This window comes from Balaenoptera ricei, chromosome 12 (genome assembly GCF_028023285.1).
Source record: "Balaenoptera ricei isolate mBalRic1 chromosome 12, mBalRic1.hap2, whole genome shotgun sequence".
In the NCBI taxonomy this organism is placed as follows: domain Eukaryota; kingdom Metazoa; phylum Chordata; class Mammalia; order Artiodactyla; family Balaenopteridae; genus Balaenoptera; species Balaenoptera ricei.
In genome coordinates, this window is record NC_082650.1 from 51,063,165 (window position 1) to 51,081,863 (window position 18,699).

Below are 18,699 nucleotides of genomic sequence, written 5' to 3' on the forward strand. Positions count from 1 at the left end.
TAGGGTTAGGGTTAGCGTTAGAATTATATACAGTACCTTTTCCAAACTTCCACAGAAGACAGAACTTCCTTTCTCCATGCTCCATTTCATGTGAGTGTATTAAAAGGGACATGTTAAAATCTAGAGATTTTAGGAAGCAGGAGATGGGGGTAGTGGAGAATTGCTGAATCTGTATCAGTTGCTGTTCATCCACTGCCTGACTATATGACTTGGGCTCTGGGTGGGCACTCCCTTTGCTCACACTTTCCTAGACCAAAGCCCTGTCCTGAAATGATCACACATTAACTGACCAGATGATTTAGGGCTCTAGCCTCTCCCCCTTAAATGACTGTTTCCCTTAATCTTTAGGTAACACACATCATCTACAAAAAAAAAAAAAAAAAACAACAACAAAAAAACGAACAAAAAAAACCAATAACGGAAAAGAGCAAAACCTGCAAGTTGGAGAGATTTTTTTTTTCCCTCTCTACATCTTGACCTCCTTATTTGGTGGCTGCAAATAAAACAGATCAGAAACCAAAATAGACTTCCGTAATCCATTTATATGGATAAGAAGGCAGTGAACTCACGGTTAGAGTTCTGTAAACTATTTTAAAAATTTGATCCAAATGTAGGTTGGGTTTACAAATGGTTGACATGGCTATTGGGTGGATGAGAAAATGGAACTAAGAAGTCTTAGAGGATTATCCTGTGATGTTTTTATATGAAAGAAAGATGCACTTCGGTCTCACTGGGCAATAGATGTCCAGTCAAACTTTCAGCAAAATTATCCGTCTCCTGAGGTATTTTTTGCCCTGCTTCTCTCTCTAATGCATTCTTCCATTAGGTAAATCCTGAATTCTACCCAAGTGAATGTACTGGCTGGGCTCATGAGACAAAACACTGGTAATCCACAAACTGGTCACCTTATAAGTATCAAGGTCAGACTGGCCACTATTTTGATAGCCAGCTATCAGTCAGCCAAAGGCAGAGACTCAACTTCTTTGATTCTCTAGCATTCTCTAGTCTGTTCTATCATCACCTTTTCCTTGGTGAACTCCAACTTACCTGTCACCTCTTCTTTGACTTTCTCCCTGAGGCCCTGGGCTAGAGTTTAACACTTCCTCTTTTGTGTCCTCACAGGACTTTCACATAACTCTAACATGTTATCTTTGAAATCTTTGAAGTGACTTGTTTGTAGAGATTTCCTCCACTAGACTGAATTTATTGCCAGAGTCAAAATGACTTATTCACCTTTGTAACTCCAGTATACATAACAAAGTGCTTGGTACTAAGTAAGCACTGAACAAATAATGGTTGAATAATCCATGAATGATAAGTGAGTGAAAGAGTGGTCTGATACAAATGGTCTTTCAATTCCCTTCCATCTTTCTGTTCTGTGATCATATTTATTATTGCTCTTACTCAGAACTAAACTCTGTGCCACGCCAAAAGGGAAAGAGTAAGGAGGGAAGGCAGCTCACCCTATAGGGTGTTTTTGCTCCCTCTTGGAGGCTGTGTAACTGTGTAATACCCCCTTCTTTTCCTCAAAGGAAATTTGATTACTTACAACACAGGTATGCCAACTCCTCCATCCAAGTGAATGAACTCTAGGTAGGCTGAATTACGAACATCTGGAAAACTGGATAAGGCATGATAAGGTGGTATGGAAGCAGCTCCACTCTTATCACTTAATATCATTCTACATATATATATTTTTCTGTATCAGTGAAGTGCGGAAGGACACTGATTTATCCAAAGCACTGGAGTATCACTGTTTTGTTTTGTTTTGTTTTTTCCTGAATATTTCTTCTACTCCACTGAGTAAAATATTTGAAGCCAGAACAGTTCCAGATTAAGTTTACTTATTTGTTTGCTTATTTTAGATGCTGGCTTATGTAAAAGGGTGTGACTGATGAAAATCTCTGGGTACTCCAGGGGTAAATGAAACTTCATAGATTGAAAAAGCAGTCAAACAGCCCATAAACAAAGAACTCTTTTTGCGTTCAAATACAAAGATATGCTTATTCTTGGAGTGTTAGCTCTTTCTTTTCCCCTTCTGGACCAGAAGATCAAGGTTAAATACGTTAAAGGGAGCAAGATTTCCATACCAAACTTAACAAACCTCTCCCCTAGGAGAAGTGGGATGGGGAGGGGGAATAACAAGCTCTAAAGAAAATTCTGCACCTGGGGTCAGTCTTGAGGCTCTCCTTGGAGTCCCTCGACCCCTTCTTTTCTTGTGGTTGTCCCACCACGAAAAAGGTATCTCTGATGGTAGGGAAATCGTCCAGCAGGGCTCTCAGGCTGTTGCAGTATGCCATGATCTGCTCCCGAAGAGCATAGTGAGACATGTGGCGGTTGAATCTAAAAAGTCAGAAGAAGAGATGATGTGCAGAGGTGAATCCAAGTTGTTCCATCTCTCACGGAAGTTCCAGGATATAAGTCCCTGGAGACTTTTCAAAGAGAATAGAGGACCTCTGTCAAGAAGAAACTTCTGTCTTGGTCAGGTTGCTATTGTCTGAAGGCAGAGGCATGGATCTCTTCCAAGTGCCTCTTAGCTGTCACTTCTGATACTGCTTCCTGTGTGTGTCAGAAGACAGTTTAATTTGCTTTTATCCAGTAGGACTGTGGCTTATTTAAACACAAACCAGCTGATTAATTGTATGGATTTCTGTATAATACTGTTGTTTATTGAGTTTAGAGTCATAAATCAGCCTGTGTAGTTCATATATACTATACTTACTTCTGGCAATATTCAACTATAATGTCTCTCTTGACTTTCCCAATTTCATCCTGTGATAAAAGAGAATGACAGTTTTCCTATTAGACAGTTGGCTATAAGAATTCCCCAAGCTAATACATCTGTACAAACTTATAGCTAAGTTAAAGGAGGAGAAAGCCACAAGCTGAGATATTCTTTCTGAAGGTCAACCTATTGGGAGATATTCCTCTGTGGGTCTTTCCTACTCCAGCACATCTTATGAGTATGCCAAGAATACAAGGCCCTTACCACTCTTTACCTGAACCACTTCTCAGGATTATGTTTGCAGAGAGCAGTCTGAAGGGATGAGGTAACATCTCTCTCTAGAAAAAAGAGCAGGTTTGATATAAAAGAGATGGATTCCCAAGCTCAATGTTACTCAACTGTGACACAAAACTGCGTGTACCTAGGCTCCTCCATGTTGCCCCTGTGGGACTTGGGAGGCAAAAGGAAATGACACAAACATGAGGCTCATGAGGCTGGCTCTGCTGTGAGTAACAAAGTTCTTTGTCTCTGACCTAGGAGTCTTGTGTCCTCTGCCAGCATCCTCAGAACAGTAACAGGCTAACTTATTAGCTTATAAGTAGGCTAAAATCCCAGACCTTGACAAAACTGACAATTATATTGTCTGAACCCTTTCTAATCTGATAGGCATTGGATATTCCTAAAGGGCAGTTAATGAGCTAATATATTTTTCACTTGGTCAATATTTTTTGAATATTTTAGTTAAAATAGTAATTTACTTATCAAAGTAATTTACTTAATTACTTATCAAAAGGAGTCCTTTGCCCCCATTACTCCTCAGCAGTAATCTAGAAGGTCTAGCCTCCATCATATCCAATTTGTAGAACTTGATTAGGTAAATTGAAGTCCTTCCTTTTCAGTCACAGGTATGGACAAAGCCTAGAGATTGTAAACCTTGTCATTTCGTTCCCAAATAACTATGTATTAGCCTAAGGACTTCTTCACCAAAAAATTAATGAATAATGAAATAATATCCATAAAATTAAGCAACACTTTTAATTGACAAAGGTTTGAATTTCATAATACTTCTCAAAAGATTAGGTTAGTATAAAACTGTTTAATAGAAACATGGTGGTAGTGTCTGAAAAACCAAGATAACAGGTGAATTTGATGGCAAGAGCCCTTGCACACCTTGTCTAAACCCTCTAAGCACCTGTGGGTCACTCAGGAGTTGTCAAATGTTCCAGAGCAGGTGCTGAAACTAGTTCTGCTTAGAAAGCGACAAAACAAAATGTGCCCTTGGAAAAATGCACATATTTTAAAAACTAGACTGCAATTAGCTTGAATTCCTTCCTTTCTATTTCTTATTGAACTCTCTTTTTCATTTCTTTATATTTTCAATGGTTCTATCCAAATAGGTTGAAAGCAACAGGTTCCAAGTTAAGAATTTTTATTTGCTCAAATGTAAAAGATGATGCGATCTTTAGGGAGCCCTTCTTACTACACTCACGAGGTTCTTCATTCTGTCAGCCCTGGCTTGTTTCCTGAGGAGGAAGGCATTCAGCATCATGTCCCGCAGCCCCACCTTTTCTAGTTGAATAGACACGAAAGCTTCCAGAGCCCTGACAAGTGAACAGAGACATGTGAGCCCAAGGCAGGAGGTAAATGGACATATAACAATAAGACTGGTGGACAGGAACACCTGGGGCTGCATACTGGGCACTGCAGCAGGAGATCAGGTGGCTCTGTTTCTGTGGTTCTTACCTGCTCCAAGTGTTTCTCTTATATTCACTGGGGATGCTGAGATGTCACCATCCTTGTTGGGGACCCCCATGTGCCTGAAGCATGCATCGTCAGTCCCTCCTCACTCCCAAACTTCATAGTCTGGCCCAGTGTTTGTACTCCCAAGGTCCCTTTGTGCCCTCCTGGTCTGAACTGTAGGAGTACCTGGACTGAAGTGGCCTCCTAAGGGTCCTCTTGACTAGACACATTGGTCTTAAATCTCCCATCCACACATTGGGAATGTGAATTTAGAGCACTCAAACTCTGGCCATGTGTCAGATTAATGACATCTTGAGGAGTAGAGTAGCTTTGCTTGTTATTTTTATTTTCATTCTAAATTTGCCAGAATTAGACTAGAGTCTCATTGGTATGCCTCAATAAAATATTCAGAGTATTCATAATTATTACAGAATACAAATCTCATATTCTGTAATACAAATTATTACAGAATACGAGATCAAGATATAATAGGGAGGGGCTTCCCTGGTGGCGCAGTGGTTGAGAGTCAGCCTGCCAGTGCAAGGGACACGGGTTCGAGCCCTGGTCTGGGAAGATCCCACATGTCGCGGAGCAACTAGGCCCGTGAGCCACAATTACTGAGCCTGCGCATCTGGAGCTTGTGCTCTGCAACGGGAGAGCAGGTGATAGTGAGAGGCCGGTGCACTGCGATGAAGAGTGGCCCCCACTTGCCGTAACTAGAGAAAGCCCTCGCACAGAAACGAAGACCCAACACAGCTATAAATAAATAAATAAATAAATAAATGGATCATCACGTTAAAAAAAAAAAAAGATATAATAGGGAAACCCTGGTTTATAGATATATGTCTGTAGAGGCCGTGCCTCTCTAACAATGTACCATTCTATTATTCTAAGCAATGGAAAAACCCTTGTTAGAATAGTGAGGGTAGTTCTGTGCTTTTCTGTTTAAGATAGATGTGGAAAATTTGGACATGCTCATATTCTTCTTCCTTATGTTCTACCCTCGTTGGAATTTGAAAAATATAGAGAGAGGGAAGAAGGAGGGGAAGAAGGGAAGAGAAAGAGAAAGGAGAAGAGGGAGAAGAGAAAAGAGTTTGAAATTAGGAACTGTAGACTCTCCTTCATAGACTGGAGCATATTAGAAGGAGCTGGGCCTTCTCGGTGTTTTATAACGTTTGCAGACAAGGTCTAAAAAATTTAACACATGCTGGTGACTCTGGGAGTTTAGGCATCCTTCAATCCCATAATACTGTTATTAACTGACTTGAAAGAGGATACTTTTGTTATTATAAACAACCCTTCACCGCCACCCCCATGCAGTACCTTTTGGTAGCCTGGAATCTTTCTGAAGGATGAATAAGTGTGTCTGGAACTTTTGGAGTTGCGGCTAACAGCATGCTTTCTATGCCATTCACAATTCTGGAATTTCTTCTTCTGGTTGGACCCATTTCACTATGATTTCTCAGACCTGAACTTATTTCCTAAAATATTTCAAACCAAAGTGAATTAAATTTGTTGGATTTTAAGTCCTGTGGTACTGACTGTAAAATTATCTCACAGCCATAACTGACCCCAAATACATGTAAATGGCTGGATACACTGGGGGTGGGAGGGAGTGTAAGGGAGAGAAGAGAAGGGGAGGAGAGGAGAGAGTAAGGGAGTGAACAGGAGATACCATTTTGCACAATGAAGGGGTGAGGCACTAAGTGTGACTATTTCCAGAATAGAGTTGTCTAAGGTGCTCTGAGAAAAAACTCTCCATTTTACAAGGTGGCTAGTTGGAGTGCTTTGTATAGTGCCCTCTCAAGAAATACAGCTGATGAACTTCATGGCTGCAAGATCTGAAAAATCATCTCAGGGTGCCCATTCTTGTATAGCCTAAGCAGATGGAGGTGGGCTGTATATGCTGCCCTGCATAATGTAATAATGAGGGAGGGAGAGGTGGAGGGAGGGTGGGGAAGGAAGAGGGGGAAGAAAAAAAGGGAAATCTGTATCTTCCAATATTCCTATTGGTTATGGAGCTACAGGGCATGATGGATGGAATTCTTTTACATTTTTCTAAAATACTAACTAAAAGAAAAATATTAAGCCTTCAAAGGAAAGACTATTCTTCTTCAAAGAAAGAAATAAGTTCTCCATAGCTGAATTACTAAGGACACTTAAGGAAAATGAGACAAAAGAAAAAAATCTGGGGTTAAAAAGGCTAAAGTTTCCATCTTGACTTTTTCTGAAGACTCTTGGGCTATCCCAGTTTCCTGGAAATAGTAGAATATACCAGTTCAGAAGACTCAAGAGGTCTTCGAAAGGCTATGAGTGAGCTAAGAGGGAAGAAAATAAGCTCTGTAATCAGATCCTAGTGCTGACACTCAGCTGGTGATCTTGGCTCTGTTCCCTAACCTTTCAAAACCTGTTTCCTCACCTAGAAAAAGAGGATGATGTCCTCCATCTCCTAGGGCTGCTAAGAGGATCCATGAGCTCAGGTATATCCATCACTTAGCTCACCGCCTTGCCTGGACCATAGAAGCTGCTAAGTTGAACCCTTAAATCCTTGACTCCCTCAAGTTGCACTCAAAATCCCAACCATGACCATCTTTTGTTTCTATCCTCAAATTCTTTCTTTTTTCCAGTCCCTTCCTACAAATATGATCACATCTATTTTATTCTTAATTCTCCGACCCCTCAAGCTTCCTCTTCAATTCTGACCCAACTTCTTAAAGAGTTATTATGGACTAAATGCTTGTGTCTCCTCCTAAATTCTTACGTTGAAGCCCTAACCCCCACTGATGGTATTTGGAAATGGGGCCTTTGGGAGGTAATTAGGGTTAGATGAGGTCATAAGGGTGGGGCCCAAATCTGATAGGGCTGGTGTCCTTATAAGAGGAGGAAGAGACACCAGAACTTTCTCTCTCTCTCTGCCTTGTGAGGACAGTGAAAATGCAGACATCTGCAAGGAAGAGAGCTCTCACTAGAAGCTGATCATGTTGGCTCCTTGATCTTGAACTTCTAGCCTCCAGAACTATGAAAAAATAAATTTCTGTTGTTTAAGCCACCCAGTATATGGTATTTTGGTATGGCTGCCCCAGCAGACTAATGCAGGAGCTGTAAATATACCCTACCTCTACACTTCTATCATTCTCTCACTCCTTAACTCTGGCAGTCTGGCTTTCACTCTAACCCCCTTAGAACTGCTCTCTCAGAGTCAGCAATGAACTTTTGAGAATATAAAATAGCCTCATTTTAATTCCTACTCTTCTGGTTCTTCCCTCTACATTTAACTCTATCAACTTCTTCCTCCTCTCCCTCCTGCTCTTTCACCTCTTCCTCCTCCTAAAAATAATAACTTTATTTAGGTATAATTGACATTCAATAAACAACACATACTTAAAGTATACAGTTAGATAAGTTTGGGCATATGTATACAACTGTGAAACCATTACTGCAATCAAAATAATGACCAGAGCCATCCCTCCCACCCAGCCCCCTTCCTCAAGCAACCACTGCTCTGCTTTCTGCAACTATAGATTAGAATGCATTTCCTAGAATTTTATATAAATGGAATCATGCAGTATATATTCTTTTTTTGGTCTGCCTTCATCCATATTGTTGTAGATGTCAGTAATTCATTTCTTTGTATTGCTGAGTAATACTCCATTGTACAAATATACCACAATTTGTTTGTCCATTCACCTGGTGATGGATATTTGGGTTTTTTTCCAGTTCTTGGCTATTTTAAATAAAGCTGCTATAAACATTTACGTATGTCTTTGTATGGACGTGTGCTTTCATTTCTCTTAATACCTAGGAGTAAAATGGCTGAATCATATGGTAAATATATGTTTAACTTTCTAAGAAACTGCCAAACTGTTTTCCAAGGTAACTGACAATTTTGCATTCCCATCAGCAGTGTATTAGAGTTCCAGATCCTCCACATCCTGCCAAGACTCAGAATAGCTAGTTTAAATTTTAACCATTCTAGTGGGTATGCAGTTGTTGCTCACTGGGGTTTTAATTGCATTTCTCTAAAAACTAATGCTGTTGAACATTGTCTTGTGTGCTTATTTGCCATCTGTACCTCTTCCATGGTGACTCATTTCTTCTTGAAACACTCTCCATCTTTGGCTTTGATAACAGTAACAATTTTATTCTCTCTCTGTCTCTTTCCTTCCTTCCTCCTTTCCCTTCCTCTTGTTCCCTCTCGATGTCTCCATCATTTATTCCTCCTTACTATATCATTAGACCTCTTCTGTCCCACATTTGTAGAAGAGTATATAAATATACACACATATATATTACTATATATATTCACATATTCATATGTGTATAAATAACCCTAATGCCTTCCTACCCCTCCTTGTGCTGTGAGTCTTTCCAGGCTATTACTCTAATGCCTTCCCACCCTGCTCTGTCCTCCTATCCAGTGACTTTTACCATTTGCTTCCTGGATGAATCTCAGGGAGTGACTTATAAGCCTCTCAATCTGGAAAACCCCAATTACATCTGTCTTACATATTGGTATTCTTCATAAGATTAAGTTAACTGAATAAAAAATTCCATGTCAACTATGCATGAAAATCACAGGTGGGGTCAAGCTGGGCTCCCCATTTTTTCCTAGTACTCATCTGCTCTTTCATACTATGCTTGAGTATCTGAAGGGTCATCTCTACCAGTCAAAAAACTCATCCTTCAGGTTTTCCCAAATGCCCCCCCGCCACTCTGTGCTGCCCTTCCTGGCTCCCCAGATGTGACCTTTCTTTTATTTAAATTCCTTCTATAGCTTGTTGAACCTCTACTATTCCTTGTATTTGAACCACTTATGAGCCTCTCCCCCTTTTATACAACAGACGTAAGTTCCTCAGGAGTATGAATCGTACCTCAGTATTATCTGATGAGCCTAACTTAAAGTAGGTACTGAATTAAGATTTGGGGCGTTGAATTTTTAAAAATCAATACAACTCACTCTATCCCTATTTTCTACTTCAGTATTTGATTTCTATGGGCATTAGTATTTGGCAGTAGAAGTGGGGATTGAGTATTCTTGCCATACTCATAAACTTATACTCATTTATTAATGTAAAGAGTAAAAATAGAGAAATAGAGGCAAATAAATTGTGCTAAGTGGTAAATGTGGTGAGCTATATAGAATTCATAAAGCTTAAAGAATGTTTAAGAACCATCTGGAAAGTTGACTTCCTAAAGTCATATTTAATTTTTTTAAAAATTTATTTATTTTTGGCTGCACTATGTCTTTGTTGCTGCGTGTGGGTTTTTTCTAGTTGTGGCGAGTGGGGGCTACTCTTCGTTGCAGTGCGCCAGCTTCTCATTGTGGTGGCTTCTCTTGTTGTGGAGCACGGGCTCTAGGCACAAGGGCTTCAGTAGTTGTGGCACACAGGCTTAGTTGCTCCGTGGCATGTGGGATCTTCCTGGACCAGGGCTCAAACCCGTGTCCCCTGCATTGGCAAGTGGATTCTTAACCACTGCGCCACCAGGGAAGCCCCTGTCATATTTAATTTTACACTTAAGTTACATTCACAAGTATATACACACAAGAGAAAACTATACAGCTGTTTTTTAAAATGGGGGGAAAATCTCTATGAACAGATCTGGAGTGATTTCCAGGATATACTGTTAAGTGAAAAAAAAAAAAAATGCCGAAGAGTATTACATACAGATAAAATCCGAAACCCCTTCATGATAAAATCATCAAAAAGCTAGGAACAGAAGGGAATGTCCTCAACCTGGTAAAAATTATCTAAGAAAAACTCATAGCTAACATCATACTTCATGGTTTAAGATTGAAAGCTTTCCTCCTAAGATCAGGAATAAGACAATAATATCCACTCTCTCCATTTCTATTCAACTTTGTACTAGAGGGTCTAGTTAGGGCAATTAGGCAAGAAAAAGTAATAAAAGGTATCCAGAAGGAAAAGAGAGTGGTACATTCATTTCTATTTGCAGATGACATAATCTTTTATATAGAAGATCTTAAGGAATACATACATATACACACAAGCAAACTATTTACGAGTTTAGAAAGGTTGCAAGACAAAAGATCAACTGTATTTCTATATACTAGTAATGAATACTGAAAATGAAATTAAGAAAACAATTCCATTTATAATAATATAAAAAATAAAATATTATGGATTTAATTTAACAAAAGAAATACAGAACTTGTACACTGAAAACTGCAAAATATTGTTGAAAGAAATTAAAAAAGACATAAATAAATGAAAAGACTTCCCATATTCATCAACTAGAAGACTTAATATTGTTAAGATGACAATAGTACTCACACTGATCTACAGATTCAATGCAATCCCTGTCAAAATCTCAAATGGCTTTTTTTTATGCAGAAATTGACAAGCTGATCCTAAAATTCATATGAAAATGCAAGGGACCCAAAACAGATGAAGCAATTTTGAAAAAGAAGAACAAAGTTGGAAGACTCATACTTCTTAATTTCAAAACTTACCATAACTCTACAATAATCAAAACACAGTGGTGGGGCTTCCCTGGTGGCGCAGCGGTTGAGAATCTGCCTGCCAATGCAGGGGACACGGGTTCAAGCCCTGGTCTGGGAAGATCCCACATGCCGCAGAGCAGCTGGGCCCGTGAGCCACAACTACTGAGCCTGCGCGTCTGAAGCCTGTGCTCCGCAACAAGAGAGGACCGCGCACCGCGATGAAGAGTGGCCCCCGCTTGCCACAACTAGAGAAAGCCCTTGCACAGAAACGAAGACCCAACACAGCCATAAATAAATAAATAAATTAATTAATTAATTAAAAATTAAAAAAAAAAACAACACAGTGGTACTGGCATAAAAACAAACATACAGATCAATGGAATAGAATTAAGGGTCCATAAGTGATATATACAGGACATTCCATCTGAAAACAACAGAATACACTTTCTTCTCAAGTGCTCATGGAACATTCTCCAAGATAGATCATATCTTGGGTCACAAACCAAGCCTTGGTAAATTTAAGAAAACTGAAATCATATCAAGTATCTTTTCTGACCACAACGCTATGAGACTAGATATCAATTACAGGAAAAAAACTGTAAAACATACAAACACATGGAGGCTAAACAATATGCTACTAAATAACCAAGAGATCACTGAAGAAATCAAACAGGAAATCAAAAAATATCTAGAAACAAATCACAATGAAGACACGATGACCCAAAACCTATGGGATGCAGCAAAAGCAGTTTTAAGAGGGAAGTTTATAGCAATACAGTCCTACCTCAAGAAACAAGAAAAATCTCAAATAAAAAAACCTAACCTTACACCCAAAGAACAAAAAAACCCCAAGTTAGCAGAAGGAAAGAAATCATAAAGATCAGATTGGAAATAAATGAAAAAGAAATGAAGGAAATGATACCAAAGATGAATAAAACTAAAAACTGGTTCTTTGAGAAGATAAACAAAACTGATAAACCAGTAGCCAGACTCATCAAGAAAAAAAGGGAGAAGACTCAAATCAACAGAATTAGAAATGAAAAAGGAGAAGTAACAACTGACAGTGCAGATATACAAAGGATCATGAGAGATTACTACAAGCAACTATATGCCAATAAAATGGACAACCTGGAAGAAATGGACAAATTCTTAGAAAAGCACAACCTTCCAAGACTGAACCAGGAAGAAATAGAAAATAGAAACAGACCAATCACAAGCACTGAAATTGAAACTGTGATGAAAAATCTTCCAACAAACAAAAGCCCAGGACCAGATGGCTTCACAGGTGAATTCTATCAAACATTTAGAGAAGAGCTAACACCCATCCTTCTCAAACTCTTCCAAAACATAGCAGAGGGAGGAACATTCCCAAACTCATTCTACGAGGCCACCATCACCCTGATACCAAAACCAGACAAAGATGTCACAAAGAAAGAAAACTACAGGCCAATAACCCTGATGAACATAGATGCAAAAATCCTCAACAAAATACTAGCAAACAGAATCCAACAGCACATGAAAAGGATCATACACCATGATCAAGTGGGGTTTATCCCAAGAATTCAAGGATTCTTCAATATACACAAATCAATGTGATACACCATATTAACAAATTGAAGGATAAAAACCATACGATCATCTCAATAGATGCAGAAAAAGCTTTCGACAAAATTCAACATTCATTTATGATAAAAACCCTCCAGAAAGTAGGCACAGAGGGAACTTACCTCAACATAATAAAGGCCATATATAACAAACCCACAGCCAACATCGTGCTCAATGGTGAAAAACTGAAACCATTTCCACTAAGATCAGCAACAAGACAAGGTTGCCCACTCTCACCACTATTATTCAACATAGTTTTGGAAGACCTAGCCACAGCAATCAGAGAAGAAAAGGAAACAAAAGGAATTCAAATTGGAAAAGAAGAAGTAAAGCTGTCACTGTTTGCAGATGACATGATACTATATATAGAAATCCTAAAGATGCTTCCAGAAAAGTACTAGAGCTAATCAATGAATTTGGTAAAGTAGCAGGATACAAAATTAATGCACAGAAATCTCTTGCATTTCTATACACTAATGATGAAAAATCTGAAAGAGAAATTAAGGAAACACTCCTATTTACCATTGCAACAAAAAGAATAAAATACCTAGGAATAAACCTACCTAAGGAGACAAAAGACCTGCAGGCAGAACACTACAAGACACTGATGAAAGAAATTAAAGATGATACAAACAGATGGAGAGATACACCATCTTCCTGGATTGGAAGAATCAACATTGTGAAAATGACTATACTACCCAAAGCAATCTACAGATTCAATGCAATCCCTATCAATCTACCAATGGCATTTTTCACAGAACTAGAAAAAAAATTTCACCATTTGTATAGAAACACAAAAGACCCCGAATAGCCAAAGCAATCTTGAGAAAGAAAAACAGAGCTGAGGAATCAGGCTCCTTGACTTCAGACTATACTACAAAGCTACAGTAATCAAGACAGTATGGGACTGGCACAAAAACAGAAATATAGATCAACGGAACAGGATAGAAAGCCCAGAGATAAACCCACGCACATATGGTCACCTTATTTTTGATAAAGGAAGCAAGAATATACAGTAGAGAAAAGACAGCCTCTTCAATAAGGGGTGCTGGGAAAACTGGACAGCTACATGTAAAAGAATGAAATTAGAACACTCCCTAACACCATACACAAAAATAAACTCAAAATGGATTAAAGACCTAAATGTAAGGCCAGACACTGTAAAACTCTTAGAGGAAAACATAGGCAGAACACTCTATGACATACATCACAGCAAGATCCTTTTTGACCCACTTCCTAGAGAAATGGAAATAAAAACAAAAATAAACAAATGGGACGTAATGAAACTTAAAAGCTTTTGCACAGCAAAGGAAACCATAAACAAGATGAAAAGACAACCCTCAGAATGGGAGAAAATATTTGCAAATGAAGCAACTGACAAAGGATTAATCTCCAAAATTTACAAGCAGTTCATGCAGCTCAATATCAAAAAAACAAACAACCCAATCCAAAAATGGGCAGAAGACCTAAATAGACATTTCTCCAAAGAAGATATACAGATTGCCAACAAACACATGAAAGGATGCTCAACATCATTAATCATTAGAGAAATGCAAATCAAAACTACAATGAGATATCATCTCACACCGGTCAGAATGGCCATCATCAAAAAATCTAGAAACAATAAATGCTGGAGAGGGTGTGGAGAAAAGGGAACCCTCTTGAACTGTTGGTGGGAATGTAAATTGATACAGCCACTATGGAGAACAGTATGGAGGTTCCTTAAAAAACTAAAAATAGAACTACCATATGACCCAGCAATCCCACTACTGGGCATATATGCTGAGAAAACCATAATTCAAAAAGAGTCATGTACCACAATGCTCATTGCAGTTCTATTTACAATAGCCAGGACATGGAAGCAACCTTAGTGTCCATCGACAGATGAATGGATAAAGAAGATGCGGCACGTATATACAATGGAATATTACTCAGCCATAAAACGAAATGAAATTGAGTTATTTGTAGTGAGGTGGATGGATCTAGAGTCTCTCATACAGAGTGAAGTAAGTCAGAAAGAGAAAAACAAATACCATATGCTAACATATATATATGGAATCTAAAAAAAAAAAAAAAGGTTCTGAAGAACCAAGGGGCAGGACAGGAATAAAGACGCAGATGTAGAGAATGGACTTGAGGACACAGGGAGGGAGAAGGGTAAGCTGGGGTGAAGTGAGAGAGTGGCATGGACATATATACACTATCAAATTTAAAATAGTAGTGGGAAGCAGCCATATAGCACAGGGAGAGCAGCTCGGTGCTTTGTGACCACCTAGAGGGGTGGGATAGGGAGGGTGAGAGGGAGATGCGAGAGGGAGGAGATATGGGGATATATATATATGCATAGCTGATCCACTCTGTTATAAAGCAGAAACTAACACACCATTGTAAAGCAATTATACTCCAATAAAGATGTTAAAAAAAAAAAAAAAGCAACCATCCTAGCTACTACATGATTCCAAGGATTTTGCAGCACATCGAAGAGAATGTTATTAATGAAAACATTTTGGAAGAAATAATACTAGAGATGTTGTTGCAGCTCACTTCTCTATGTCAAACTTTTAACCACTTATTCCCAGAAGAGAAATTTGAAACACTAAGACAAAATTGTTGGGTAAAATATGCATTCGCTTTTTGAAACCCAGAATCAATAATTGAGTTCAACTTGGTGCCTGAAGAAGAAAATGAATTATTGCAGCTCAGTTCTTCATATACATTGAAGAATTATGAAACATTAAGTTTATCGCATTTTGGATTAAGATAAAGGAAGACTTTCCTTTGATAAGTCGAAAGAGTATGCTGCTCTTATTACCATTCACAACAACTAGTTTGTGTGAACTAGGATTTTCAGTCTTAACCCAGAAAAAACAAAGGAAAGGAATGGATTAAATGGTGCAGCAGATATGCGAGTAGCATTATCCTCCTGTGTTCCAGACTGGAATGAACTTATGAACAGGCAAGCACACCTACCACATTAAATAAATCTTTTTTTTTTTCTAATTGGAGTATAGTTGCTTTACACTGTTGTGTAAATAAATCTTACCTGGTTTTTGTTTTTTCATTGCTTATTTTGTGATTTTTTATGTGTTGTATTTAAATGTTAATCTAGCACTGTATGTGATAACTTTATGTTTTAATTTTTGTTATATTTTAATACTAATAAAATCATAATGTAATTAAAAAAAAGAAAGTAAAAGGGAAAAATTTGTCATCTACAACTTCAAAGGAATATTATCAGTATGCTTAATCTAATTAGTGCATAACTATGTGATTCTCTGCCTCTTTATTACTTTTTTATCTTTGGAGTGAAAATTCTTTTTTAAAAAAAAAAAAGAATTAAAGGTCCAGAAATACACTCTTACATTTATGGTCAAATGATTTTTGTCAAGGGTGCCAGGACAATTCAATAGGGAAACATGAGTCTTTTCAACAAATGATACTGCGACAGCTGGATAAGTACACTCAAAAGAATGAAGTTGGACCCCCTATCTCACACTACACATAAAAATTAACCATAAATTAATCATTGACCTGAATGTAAGAGCTAAAACTACAAAATTTTTAGAAGAAAACATAGGAGTAAATCTTCCTGACTTTGGATTAAGCAATGGTTTCTTAAATGTAACACCAAAAGAGTAAGTGACAAAAGAAGAATAGGTAAATTGGGCCCAGTCCCGAAAGTGATGGTGGTTGCAGTTGTGGGTCTTACTTCTCCTCCTTTGCCCTAGAGGATCTTCTCTTTTTCTCCCTTTCTGCCATTCCAGCAAGCTGCAAACCCTCTGAAAAAAATGCCTCTGCACCTCTAGCTCTTGTGGAGGTTGGTGTCTACAGTGGAGTCTCCTATTGCAGGGGGACCTTCAAGATGGCGGACGAGTAAGACGTAGAGATCACCTTCCTCCCCACATATACATCAAAAATACATCTACGTGTGGAACAATTCCTACAGAACACCTACTGAACACTGGCAGAAGACCTCAGACTTCCCAAAAGGCAAGAAAATCCCCACGTACCTGGCTGTGTGGCTGACAGGCTCAGGCCTGACATGAGGCCTGGTGTCAGGCCTGAGCCTCCAAGGTGGGAGAGCCGAGTTCAGGACATTGGACCACCAGAGACCTCCTGGCCCCACGTAATAGCAATCGGCGAGAGTTCTCCCAGAAATCTCCGTCTCAATGCTAAGACCTAGCTCCACCCAAAGGCCAGCAAGCTCCAGTGCTGGACATCCCATGCCAAACAACTAGCAAGACAGGAACACAACCCCACCCATTAGCAGAGAGGCTGCCTAAAATCATACTAAGTTCACAGACACCCCCAAAACACACCACTGGATGCGGCCCTGCCCACCAGAAAGACAAGATCCAGCCCCACCCACCAGAACACAGGCACCAGTCCCCTCCACCAGGAAGCCTACACAAGCCACTGAACCAACCTCACCCACTGGGGGCAAACACCAAAAACAATGGGAACTATGAACTTGCAGCCTGCGAGAAGGAGACCCCAAACAAAGTAAGTTAAACAAAATGAGAAGACAGAGAAATATGCAGCAGATGAAGGAGCAAGGTAAAAACCCACCAGACCAAACAAATGAAGAGGAAATAGGCAATCTACATGAAAAAGGATTCAGAGTAATGATGGTAAAGATGATTCAAAATCTTGGAAATAGAATGGAGAAAATACAAGAAGAATAGGTAAATTGGACTCATCAAAATGAAAAACTTTTGTTTCAAAGAACACCATCAAGAAAGTAAGAAGATGATCCTCAGAATGGAAGAAAATATTTGCAAATCATATACTTGATAAGGAACTTGTATTCAGAATATGTAAAGAACACTTACAACTCAATAATAAAAAAAAATCCAATTTTATAAAAGGGCAAAGGATTTGAATTGACATTTCTTTAACAAAGATATACAAATAGCCAATAAGCACATGAAAAGATGCTCAATGTCATAAGTAATTAGAAAAATACAAATCACAGCCACAGTGAGATATCATTTTACCCTCACTAGGATGGCTAAAATAAAAAACAGAGATAATAAAAAGTGTTAGCAAAACTCAAAACATACATATGTCCTTACAAAAACTTGTACATAAATGTTCATGGCAGCATTATTCATAATAGTTAAAAAGTAAAAACAACCCAATGTCTGTCAATTGATGAATGGATAAATAAAATGTGGTATATACATATAATAAAATACTATTCATCAGTAAAAAACAAAACAAAACAAAAACGAAGTACTGGTACATGCTATGATATGGAGGAAGCTTGAAGACACTATGCTAAGTGAAAAAATTCAGACATAAAAGGCCATATATTGTATGATTCCATTTATATGAAATGTCCAGAATAGGCAAATCCATAGAGACAGAAAGTGGATTACTGGTTGCTAGGAGCTGAGGAGAGTGGGGAATGGGGATTGACTGCTAATGGGTACAGGATTTCTTTTGAGAATGAGGAAAATGTTCTGGAATTAGACAGTGGCGATGACTGCACGATCTTGTGAATTATACGTTAAAGGGGTGAATTTTATGTTATGTGAATTATATCAATAACAACTAAAAAATTCGGAAAAGAAAGAGAATATATTTTGTGTTACCTTTTGTGAAAAAAAGAAGGGCAAATGTATCTGGTTACTTTTGCAAAAAGAAATACAGGAAGGATAAAACAGAAAACAATGGAATCATTTATCCACAAAGGGTAGGGGTGGAGGAACAGGATATTTTCTGCTGGTTGATTCTAGCTAGTCAATATTATAGAGTCACATACAATGGAAAAATTATCAGCAAACCACTGAAAATTAAGAGACCCAGTAAGAATTTGATCATATGTCAGACTGTATTAGGAAAGAAGGAAGGGAGGGGAAGAGGGAAGGAAAGAAGGTAAAAAGATAGGGAAAAAATGGTCAAAAAAGGGAGAAAGACAAGGAGGGAAAAGGGGAGGATGGGAAGAAGGAAAGGAGGGAGGAGGGGAGGAAGGAGGAGGGAGGGAAAAGGGGAGGGAGGAAAGAATGGGACAGCCTGACAGTAGCTGGTGGTAGTGGTAGCACGCCTCAGGCTTCTCTATCTTACAGGCTGACCTTGACATCAGCATGACGGGCCCCTCAGGGAGTGTGATAGAAGGACGCCTGCTGGACAGACACCATTAAAGCATTTTTCTGAGTAGCCT

The 18,699-nt window shown here is 38.7% G+C and overlaps 1 long non-coding RNA gene across 4 annotated transcripts; it reads right to left on the bottom strand.

Annotated features, from left to right (window-relative positions):
- Nucleotides 1-1,856: 1,856 nt before the first annotated feature.
- LOC132376001 (uncharacterized) lies at nt 1,857-18,674 on the bottom strand. 4 transcript variants are annotated; one of them, XR_009506191.1, is made up of 7 exons: nt 18,611-18,674; nt 5,789-5,946; nt 4,215-4,326; nt 2,990-3,063; nt 2,723-2,772; nt 2,455-2,559; nt 1,857-2,343 (listed from the first exon to the last, which is right to left on the bottom strand). It is a non-coding gene; the product is annotated as an uncharacterized LOC132376001 (long non-coding RNA). The 4 variants fall into 4 exon arrangements; XR_009506192.1 differs by having other exon boundaries at nt 1,857-2,559; nt 3,000-3,063; XR_009506190.1 differs by having other exon boundaries at nt 1,857-2,559.
- Between the last annotated feature and the right edge of the window lie 25 nt (nt 18,675-18,699).